An 11,441-nucleotide genomic window follows, 5' to 3' on the forward strand; every position below is an offset into this window, starting at 1 on the left:
CAGAGTTTCTGTTGGGGATAATGAAAAAGTGCGAGAGACAGATGATGGTGACAGTTGCACAACATTGTTAATGTACTTAATGCCAATGAATTGTACATGTAAAAATAATTAAAATGATAACTTTAATGTTGTGTTTTGCCACAATAAAAACATTGAGCAAAACTCTCGAAAATAACTTTAAAACACACAGTGCAACATTGCTCCCAAAGAATTGACCTTTCAGACCATTCAGACAACTCAGTTCATTTTTGTTTTTAAGCCAGCGTACAAAAAGAAAAGAAAAGAAGCTGCAGCAAAAGCTCCGCTAACTGACCTGCGGAAAGAGAGTCACAAGCATGGGCAAAGTATCTCCCTTCGGGAGAACAAGAATTTGTTCTCTGTCTTGTGTCCCACCAACAAAATCCAGCTTCTGATAGACAAAGAGTCACAGTGCATAAAAGAAATGTCCGGTAAGATACCTAAAAATAAATGTAAATAATAAGACTGTTAAGTGGCAACAACAACAAATAGGCCCACGACTCCTCCCTATGTCTTTCCAGCCTGAGTGCCATAATCACCATGTCACCCTGTCCTCCCCTGGCCATCAGCCTAGGCAGCTGGAAAGGTGACTTCCTGACCAGAATGAAATAATCCTGGCAGCCATGAGGAGCTGAGCCTTGTGGGGTATCTCAGGACCAGGCATGGGTGACAGTGGTGCTGGCTTCTGACAGGGAAGACCACCCTGACCAGCAATGGAACTAACTGAGTCCCGGGACCGGGAAGCATCCCTCTTCCCTTGTCTGTGATTAGTGGTTCACATTGGATCTCACAGCCTCCTTGGGAGGCAGACAGGGCCTCTAGCATCATCTCCAAATTACAGATATGGAAACAGCTAGGCTTAAATAAAGACATTCAAACTCAGATTCAGGGCACAGCGCCAATGCTTCCTCCGCTGTGCCATGTTGATCCATAAAGTTGAAAGCCTCTAGCTAGGGACCATAACTGCAAATAGGAGAAAGAGAAGGAAGCTAGAAAGAAAAGGAATCAGCCCTGGACTCACACCGCAGGCTCCCAGTCACCTTTCAGGGACTTGGGGGAGAAACTGCCAGGCCAAGTGAGGGCCAAGTAAGCTGTCCCTGTGTAACCTTATCCTGATATTCACCACCAGGGGGGGTAGTTGCTCCACATCGGTGGTCTTTCTGCGGCGCTAAGGAGGTATTTGCTAAGGGTGAGAGACCCTCAGAGCTCTAAGGGGTCTTTTTCTCTCTCCCTTGCCCGAGTGCTGCCTGCATTTGCTTAGCACGCATCACCCTGTTTTAGATAAGGAAGGCATTGCAGAGATCATCTGGTCCCAGGCAGCTGGCAGTTCCCCCTACTCTTAAGAGCTCCAAAAATAGACTCCAGCACCTCAGTTGGCTGCTGTCACAAGGCTGCCGGTGTGGGCTGTTGGCTGCCCACAGCCCTGAAACAGGAGCCAGACTAGGGCGGGTGAGCCCCAGGCGACCCTGCATTCGCCCTTGCAGAGGAAGCAGCGGTTCCTGCCCTAGAGACCCTGCACAGCTTCCCCGGCACCTGCTCCCAAGGCACCTGCTCCCACCCTTCTCGCCTCCTCACTGGCTATGCCGGCTCCCCTCCGTGCCCAGTGCCTGAGACCCTTGGCTTGCAAGCCCAAAGGCTGCAGCCCTTTCGTCTGCCTCTTGAGCTCCTTGTTGTAAGAAGCAGCCTTATAGAGGTGAGCCTGGACTCATAGAACCCCATTTAGCATCTACTCCCGCCTTTCCTTGTCCCCATGCATCTGCTTGTACTTCATTCCACCTGGCATCCTTGGAGGAATGGTTAATTAAATGGAAAACAGCTGGCCTATTTTTTGGTGTTTTTCAGCTAAGACCTGGGGGAATTGCCACAAAATGTGGAACGAGCCCTGGGGAGACTGACAAGCTCTATGGTTGGCTGGTTCCTCTAGGATTGGCAGGTCCTGAGTCCCACAGACTGGCTGTTCCACTTAAGGTTTCATCCCATTCTCTCGGTTTTCAAATTTGGGAATGGGGTAAAAACAGGAGGAAGAGGAAATGTTCTCCTGGGTGTTCAACCCACATTGTCCTAGAAGAGGAAACAAGCTCATTTATTTGGCCCCGTTCTTTGGTTGCAAAATCAGGATGGTAACAGATTTCAAATAACAACTGTTCTCTGGAGAAACATGGGGATGGGGAGGTGAGGAGGTGCGATGTGGGATGGGGCCCTGAGAGGAGCAGAGGAACAGATCCCTGTCTCAGGTCCTATTGCTTGTATTTGAGCAGTGTCATCTCCTCCTAGAAAATTGCCTTTCCAAAAAGAAGCTCATTATGCCCCTCCCTTGTGTTAGACCATCTTTGGTTCCTTATTTGTCTGCTTAACTGGCGAACTCCATAAGTGGAGCTATAATAACCCTTTAAACCAGCCCACAGCTTTTCCACTAGACTCAATTACTGCCATCCTAGGCTCTGGCCACCCCGAATTTTTCACCATCCTTTCTCACCTTCTTGTTGTTTCCACACATTTCAAGTCCTCTGCCAGGAATTCCCTCCTCTGCCTAGCAAGTCCTACTCATTAATGGAGTTGCAGTGCAAATATTACCTCTCTGAAGCCTTTTTTTAACACCTCTAGGAATGAGTCACTCTCTCCACTGCATTTTCCCAGAACTTTGCTCATAACTCCATTACACCTCCTACCAAACACATTTTAATCATTTCTACATGTCTCTGTTCCATTAGAATATGAGTTCATTGAGAAGAAGAGGTGCTCTGAAGAGGTGTAGCCCAAGTTCCCAGCGCCTTCTACTTAAGAGGCTGGTGAATTTTTATTGATGGATTGCTTGATTAATTAGGACATCACTCTTGGAGTTGGAAGAAAGCTGTCGTTCAGAGAACCCACCAGGAATGACATTTAGGCAAACTGATCCTTCCCAGGTGAGGTGAGACGTAATATGTGGAGTCATATGGCTATAGTCAGATGGGTATCTTTGGCCATGCCTATTACGTAAAATCTCAGGGATGGAAGATCTGAAACTTGACCTGGGGGTGGATCGAGTTGCTGAATGACATTCTGCTATAGTGAAGGAAAGCACTCCCAGCTCTCTGCTCACCTGTCCTCCGATCCCCACCTCCACCCCCTCCATGAAGCCTTCCCTGAACACTCCTGCTTCTGACTCCCAGCTGGACTATCAGGTTGCTGAAAATCCATTTCTGTGTCTTATCCTTGGTACACAGCAAAATGCCTGTGCATGGTTTGTGCTCAAAAAACTGTTTACTGCCGGGTGGGTGCAGTGGCTCACACCTGTAATCCCAGCACTTTGAGAGGCCAAGGTGGGAGGATTGCTTGAGTCTAGAAGTTCAAAATCAGCATGAGCAACATAACGAGACCCCATATCTACCAAAACAAACAAACAAACAAACAAATTAGCTGGGTGTGCTGGCGCGTGCCTGTAGTCTAAAGTAGCTGGGACTACAGGTGCACACCACCACGCCCAGTTAATTTTTGTATTTTTAGTAGAGACAGGGTTTCACCATGTTGGCCAGGATGGTCTCCATCTCTTGACCTTGTGACCCGCCCGCCTCAGCCTCCCAAAGTGCTAGGATTACAGGTGTGAGTCACTGCGCTCAGCCGTAAAAAAAACAAAAACAAAAACAAAAACAAAACGTTTCTTAATGCTGATGAAATTACCTGCTTAGGATCATAGAGATTTGCCGTATATACTCTTTGCTCCTCTGGATCCACTCTCCACCCTTCTACACTGTGCTCTGTGTGCCAGGAGGATGACATTCTTTTTTTTTTTTTTTTTTAGAGATGGGGTCTCACTATGTTGCTCAGGCTGGTGTTGAACTCCTGGGCTCAAGTGATTCTCTCGCCTTGGCCGCCCAAAGTGCTGGGACCGCAGGTGTGAGCCACTGCGCCTGGCCAAGGATGGCATTTTTTGACTATGCCAACCAGACATGGCTTCCGATTAGGTTAGGCCAATGGGAGGCACAGGAGTAAGATAAGCTGGCACTAGCGTGAGACCAGCACATTTATTCCTCTGGTGTCTCCCGACCGGCCAGAGGTTGCAGTGCCTGCCCTCCTCTACCAAAAGCCACAGCTTCTGTCAGGCAGGCCACGCTCTCCTACAGCCTTATCCACAGCTATTGCTTGCAAAGATTCCAGCAACCACTCCCTTCATTCTGCACCATGTGGCTATCCTGGGTGTACCTCACTGTCCCTTAGTAGTTTCCCGAAACCCTGCCCACATTTTATAAATGGTGTCTTCTTTCGACTCCCCAGTTATCTCAGCTTGAGGAGAATTAGACGCAGTACCCTCAGGAATGTCTCTGACCCCCACGTCGAGCTCCATGTTGTCAGGGCTCCGCAGATGCCTGCTTGACATTGATGCATTGATCCCAGCTTGGCTCAGAATCACATTTGTTGATTATATTCCAGGAAGTCAGATGCTTCTGCATATGGCCCAGTTCCACCTTGGTTTCTTAAATTTCCCAACCAGAGAAAATGGGCATTTGTCCCCAATGTTTAGGATTAATCTCCATGGAGTTTGGAGTTCCAGAATAGTCCTTGAAATTACAAATGATACTGGTTTCCCTCCCTATATGTCCAGTGTTTTTCTAGACCAATTAGATATGCAAACTTGCAGTTGGTTTTTTACAGAGGAGGGACAATTTCTCTCTTGAAAAGCACTTCGGGAGGCCGAGGCGGGCAGATCACTTGAGGTCAGGAGTTCGAGACCAGCCTGGCCCACGCGGTGAAACCCCATCTCTACTAAAAACACAAAAAATTGGCCAGGTGCGGTGGCTCACGCCTGTAATCCCAGCACTTTGGGAGGCCAAGGCCAGTGGATCACGAGGTCAGGATATCGAGACCATCCTGGCTAACACGGTAAAACCCCGTCTCTACTAAAAATACAAAAAAATTAGCCAGGCATGGTGGCAGGGCCCTGTAGTCCCAGCTACTCGGGAGGCTGAGGCAGGAGAATGGTGTGAACCCAGGAGGCAGAGCTTGCAGCGAGCTGGGATCGTGCCACTGCACTCCAGCCTGGGCTCTGTCTCAGACCAAAAAAAAAAAAAAAAAAAATTAGCCAGGCATGGTGGCACATGCTTGAATCCCAGCTAGTTGGGAGGCTGAGGCAGGATAATCCTTGAACCCGGGAGGCAGAGGTTACAGTGAGCCAAGATCGGGCCATTGTACTCCAGCCTGGGCGACAAGAGCATAACTCCATCTCAAAAAAAAAAAAAAACAAACAAAACAAAACAAAACAAAAAACACAACTATTATCTAGTTGAGGGCTATTGAGTATGTCCTGCCTGCCCATGCTATGGCCATCGCTCTAGCTCAGACTCCTGGAGTTCAGGCATCTTGGGGCCTACAACAGCTCCCGTTCCCTCCACGTCCCCATTCCACAGCACCGTATCATCCCACAGAGCAAGTTTTCTGTCCCTTCAGGATCCCTAGACACCCCCATCCAGCTAACCCACTGCAATGAACAGGCCCTGGGGGTTGCACTGGTCCAACCACAATATATGTGGTACTTTCCTCACCAAGAGGATCTGAGCAAATGAGCCTCTCGACTCAAGGTCCCCCAACATCTCAGGGAACTCAGATCTGAACGGGGAGGTCTTCAGCTTGCTGAATCCTTTAACCTAGTTCTGGGACTTCAGTAAAAGTGAAACTTCTCCCAGGAGCCTCCCACTGTCTTCTGGCCTAAATTGCCTAGAGGGCCCTGGGAGTGGGATCTGAGACACGCTGTCTAAAGGGAAACTGAGGCCTAGAAAGGAGAAGCAGCCACAGGCCTGAGTCCCAGGAGAGAGGCGTGGGAGGAGGGAGAAGTGTCTGTGTTGCTGGAGATCGGCAGATGCTAGCATTCTGAACTGGAAGGGGTGGAGGAGGGGGCAGGAATGCATGAAGGGGATCAAAGCTATGGGAAAGAAAAAGATACGCAGTGGTGTGTGTGTGCGCGTGCGCACACGGGGTGGGGTGTGACGGAAACAACGGCTTTGGCCAAATTAAGATTTAGTCCTGGAACTTCTGCCAAGCTTTTTCTCCCTTTCAGTCATCTGCCCTTACTAATGTTAGGCAGTCACAGTGTCCTTACTAACGTTATCACCCTTTCCCAGTGCCCAGAGCTGGAGGCTGATAGCTGGAGGCGGACTGGCACTGGGGCCAAGTCCACCTGTCCGGCTCCCTTCCTGGCCCACTCCCTCCCTGGCCCAAATTGCCCCTGCCCACTGGGCCTCCCTGTCCACCAGGCCCTGTAAAGAAAAGCTGGCACCTTCACCCCACAGCTCCTCATGCCAGGACAGATACCTGAGCTGGGAGATCACCCGAGCTCTCTTTTTAACCCGCCTCGGCTCATGTGACAGGCTGGAGTCCAGGCAGACATATGCAGGCCAGGCATCCAGGCAGGGCACACAGCGCTATTTATTTCCTACTGGGTTCTCTTCAGGCAGAGCTGGCAGGGTGGGACTTTCTCATTGTATTTAAGCCTCAGCTGGCGCCACAGAACTGCCCCAGCCTCAGCCTTTGCCCCTTTTCCAACCCAGTAGGTAAAAATAAACCCATTTGGCAGCTTTGGGGAGTGGGATGGGGACTGCTGAAAAGGCGCTGTAAACACGACAGTGGGGGCGGGATGGGGTTGGTTGCAGCAGGGAGGGGTCTGGTCGTAAACCCTGGCTCTGCTGTGAACTGAAGGGACGGGTGTTTGATCTCTCCAGCTGGGCACTCTGCCTCCCACTTCTTCAGCTGGGAAGAGCCTAGGCACCATTCATTCCCAATCTCTGAGGCAGAAGGCACTGGAGATAGTGGGTGGTCACTGGTGCTGCGGGTGGTGGCTAGGGTAGAAATAAGGGAAACAAAGGAGAGGAAATGGTCATGGCTAGTGAGGGACCCTTCATCCGAATGGGTCTTTCGAGGAACACTTGGCTCCTAGGGCACCAGTTCATGTCTACCATCATATGCATCTCATTGTATTTCAATTCTTTACATGTTTGACCTTCCACTAAATATGTGTGTTATGTTTGAATGGATCCAGCACAGCGCCTGGCCCACCAAGTACACTGGGCATTTACTGAGCGACTGAAGAGAAGGCAGAGAAAGGTGGAGGCGGGGCCTGGCGCCCCCTCGGGGGGCCCCGTGGAAGTGTAGCCGCAGGGTTTGGAGAGGTAGGACACTTCCCACCCAGGAGGCTCCCGCAGCTGTTCCCTACCAGGTTCCTAACTTTACAACTGCGACTCTGTGGTCTGGGAAATCTCCGCCTTGTGTGTTCCTCCGGCTCCAGCCCAGCTTTCCCAGCGACAGCGGCGCCTCCCCTTCTGAATGAAATAGAATTTAAGGCTGGGACTAAATGAAGAACAGAGGAAGCCCTCTCTTTGAAATGCAGCTGCCCCAGACCAGGTTGGGTTGGGAAGGGGTAGCAATAGCGTGTGTGACACAGCGGTTGGGAAACAGTTATGCCTGCGGGAAGACCGACCATGGAAGCGCCTGCCCCTCGTTATCTTAGCAGCATTGAGAGGAAGCACCTGTGGTCCATCACTCCTCTTGGTCCCCCAAAGAGCTCTGAAGCCTCCTCCCTCTCACTCATGCCACTTTGCCTGGACATCTCGCTGGCATTTTAAAACAGCTAGTGACTTCAGTTCCAAGGGGAACAGGGATGAATGAAGAGTGTTTGCTGAGAGGGGAATGGCACCAGGACAATGTGGGACACTGGCTTAAAAACTCAGGTGAAAGATCCCAGGGATGAGGTTTCTGAATTCATCTCCTGTATTCACCTCAGTCTCAGGCTCTGGCTGGATTGTTGGTGGGACAGAAGTAAGCAATGTAGTTTTAGCAACCAGAGAAAACAGCAACACAGCGGGCTACTTGTTGAGGGAAATGAGGGAATGGGGGAAGACAAGTAGGGAAGCCTGGTCTGCTGGTTCCTCCTCCCCCGCGGACCTCAAGATGGCTAATCTGGGATAGAATCAGTTTGATGAGGGAGAAGAAAAAGCCAAACCCGTGATCTGAAATCATAGCAGAGAAACCTGAAGGGTAACCCCATCTCATCTTCAAGGTCAGAAACAGGGAGGTGAGAGCCAAGTTGCTACTGGATAGCCATGTCTTTCATGCCTTTCATTCCTACCATCTTTTCTCCTCCACCTTCAGCTCAGGACAGAAGCCCCTTATTCTATACTATGCACAGACTCAGATGACATTCTTTTCTGAAACCCTCTCCCTTCCCCATCCCATTCACTTTCAGAGTTACACAAATTTTAAACCAGAACAGAGTGCAGATAACTTGCTGGCAAGTTTTCTCTGAAGCCATTGCCTAGCTTTTGTTAGATTCTAAACATATGGTCAGCAATGCTGCTGACACTCCCTATCCTTGATAAATGCCACTAGGGTGCTTTTTTTGCACACAACAGTTGCTCAACAAGTCACTGGTGAAAGAATCAATGCACCAACAAAGGCCTATATAGACATGCTTGAGAACAGCAGAGGTGAGTGCAGCTTGGGTCAGGGGTCCACCCTGGGAATGATTTAAGAATTCTCTGCAGTGGTTCAGATTGGGTGTCCTGGATCTGCTCCTCAATCAGGAGATCATCAACAGCCAGATTCAAAGGCAGGGCTGAGCAGCCTCTGCAAAATGAGGTCAAATCATGTCCAGGCTCACTCTACCGGAAGGTCAAGGTCAGTCCTTAGCATCTGCACAGACTAGATGCAGTCACTTTACGTTTCTGCCTTTGGACTGACAAATTCCTTCCTAGAAAGTAAAAAGCAATAGGTAATGCACTAGTAGTCCTCATTGCCATTTTCACTGCCTTTTCTAAGCTCTGATAGTTTGTGTCTTAAAAGGCATAAAGAGCCATGGGAGTATCCTGGTTTGTGGTGCCTTTGAGCATGGGTTTTGTTTGGTTTTTGAGACAGAGTCTCCCACTGTTGCCCGGGCTGGAGTGCAATCTCGGCTCACTGCAACCTCCGCTTCCTGGGTTCAAGTGATTCTCCTGCCTCAGTCTCCCGAGTAGCTAGGATTACAGGCATGTGCCACCACATACGGCTAATCTTCTGCATTTTTTGTAGAGACAGCGTTTCACTGTGTTGGCCATGCTGGTCTTGAACTCCTGATCTCAAGTGATCCATGGGCCTTGGCCTCCCAAAGTGCTGGGATTACAGGCTTGAGCCGCCGTGCCCGGCCTGATCATGGGTAAATTTTAACAGCGATATTGCAGGCTGAATGTTCTTTCAAATTCTGCCTGGTCTATAGTTCCTCTAGCAGCAGTTAATGTCTCTAACCTGGATTTGCTCCATGTGAATATGGGAAGGTCCATTTCTAGCTTTAGGCTGGGCTCCCATAAGGCAGAAACCCTGTTCAAGAATCCAGGGAAAGCTGGGCACAGTGGCTCATTCCTATAATCCCAGCACTTTGGGAAGCTGAGATGGGCAGATGGCTTGAGGCCAGGAGTTCGAGACCAGCCTGGCCAACATGGCGAAACCCATCTCTACAAAAAAAAAAAAAAAAAACACAAACACACAAAAAAACTGGCCAGGCACGGTGGCTCACACTTGTAATCCCAACACTTTGGGAGGCCGAGGCAGGCAGATTACCTGTCAGGAGTTCAAAACTAGCCTGGCTAACATGGTGAAACCCCATCTCTATCAAAAATACAAAAAATTAGCTAGGTGTGATGGCGCACTCCTGTGGTCCCAGCTACTCGGGAGTCTGAGGCAGAAGAATCACTTAACCTGGGAGGCAGAGGCTGCAGTGAGCCAAGATTGTGCCATTGCACTCCAGCCTGGGCAACAGAGTGAGACTCCATCTTCAAAACAAAAATAAATAAATAAATAAAATTAGCTGGGCATGGTGGTACATACCTGTAGTTCCAGCTACTTGGGAGGTTGCAGTAGGAGATCACCTGAGGCCAGGGAGGTTAAGGCTGGAGTGAACTGTATTCACGCCACAACAATCTAGGGGACAACTCAAGGGCAGCGGAAGGCAGTCCCTGTTAGGTATCCAATTAGCTCCTGTTGCCAGGGCAATCGTGGCTCAGGGCCAGATCAGAAGCAGGGTGGAGCAGAGCCCACAGCCCTTAAGAATATTGTTTTCCTCTTTCATTTGCTCAGTTCCCTCAGGCTTTAAAAGTTATCCCACAGACTGAGGCCTGGGCCTAAGAAAAACATCCAAACTTCCCAAATAAACTGTATTACTTAAAGTTGCGTGTCAGGTTTCATCCTTAAGCTGAGCTTGGGCCCCAAGAGGGTAAATGGGAGAGCTGCTGATTCGGGTTCCTGGGAGATGGTCAGCCCTGAGCATTCTACATGTTTTCCCATTTTCCTTCACAGGAAGGCTGGAGCTCACAAAGCAGGCTGTGAACAGAAGCTCTGGGTACTAAAGGAGGAATACTGGTGGACTCTCTGTAAGGCTGTTTCTCAGGGAAGCCTTGTCCCTTCCCAAGATTTTCTTTCTGTATCATTGTCATCAAGTGAGAGAGGCTATACCTGCAGCACAGCCCTAATTACCCAGTGACTGGTACTCACCTCCTTCAGAGTTCGGCACACAAGTTCTTGCCTGTGACAGTTCTCGGCCTTGGTTTTGAAACAATCAGCAGATGCTAAAAAATTCTCAAAGTAATTCATTTTTATTTTTTAAAAAACACCCCAAAATAAAAAACCACTGACTCATCCATGCCAAACTGCACTTTCCAGAGGAAGCATGTCAGCAGACTCAAACGGACAATGGATAGAATCCCATGACACCAAAGTCATTCAAACCTGATGCTTTAGAGGCTGACATTCTGAGCTGAAATAGCTACAGGTCACCACTTGGCCCCATCTGGGACTCTCCCTTCTTTTTAGTCTATTCATGCGGTGGCAGAAGATGTGAGACTCTTTCTAGTCTCCAGTCAGGGAGGCTTCTCCTGTTATAGAAAAATATTAGAGTCTAGGCTTGACTTAGCGGTGGGTGAGCTATATTAAGAATCATATCCTGCTTCTTCAAAGTCTAGACGAGGTATTTGTAGTTCTGGCTTCTCTCAGGGCTTGTGGATCTCAGGGACCAGAGAGCTTTTAGTCCTTTTATGGATGGGTTCACTATGACTCTTAAAATCTTTTCTCATTGAAATTAGCCAGCATAATTTGACAGACACTCAGAAAAACACCCTAATCATATTAGGCTGAAGGCCAGGTCTGGAGGTAAATTCTTTAAAAGTTTGGGCTTCGGGAAGTATAGGTTGAAGGTGAAAATGGGATATGTTAAAATGGGGATATTAAAAATATATTTAAAACTGGGAGGCTAATCTCTGGCAGAGCAGAACTCTTCTTTGATTTGCCAATCCCTGGCCTCTTCTTACTCCTTATTTGTACTGACTCCAGGTTTTCCATAGCATGGATGCCTGCTGCTGCTCTAAGCCTAATAAGTTATAGCACTCTACAGACTGGTCACCTAGACTGAAGACACGGAGGAAAACATGTTT

General features: G+C 49.0%; 1 long non-coding RNA gene across 1 annotated transcript; it reads left to right on the forward strand.

The window, feature by feature from the left end:
• The first annotated feature begins 1,446 nt into the window (after nucleotides 1–1,446).
• Nucleotides 1,447–11,419, forward strand: LOC116270733. The gene is made up of 3 exons (XR_004178899.1): nucleotides 1,447–1,711; nucleotides 2,730–2,924; nucleotides 10,312–11,419. It is a non-coding gene; the product is annotated as an uncharacterized LOC116270733 (long non-coding RNA).
• The last annotated feature ends 22 nt before the right edge of the window (nucleotides 11,420–11,441 follow it).

Source organism: Papio anubis, chromosome 1 (assembly GCF_008728515.1).
Source record: "Papio anubis isolate 15944 chromosome 1, Panubis1.0, whole genome shotgun sequence".
Lineage (NCBI taxonomy): Eukaryota > Metazoa > Chordata > Mammalia > Primates > Cercopithecidae > Papio > Papio anubis.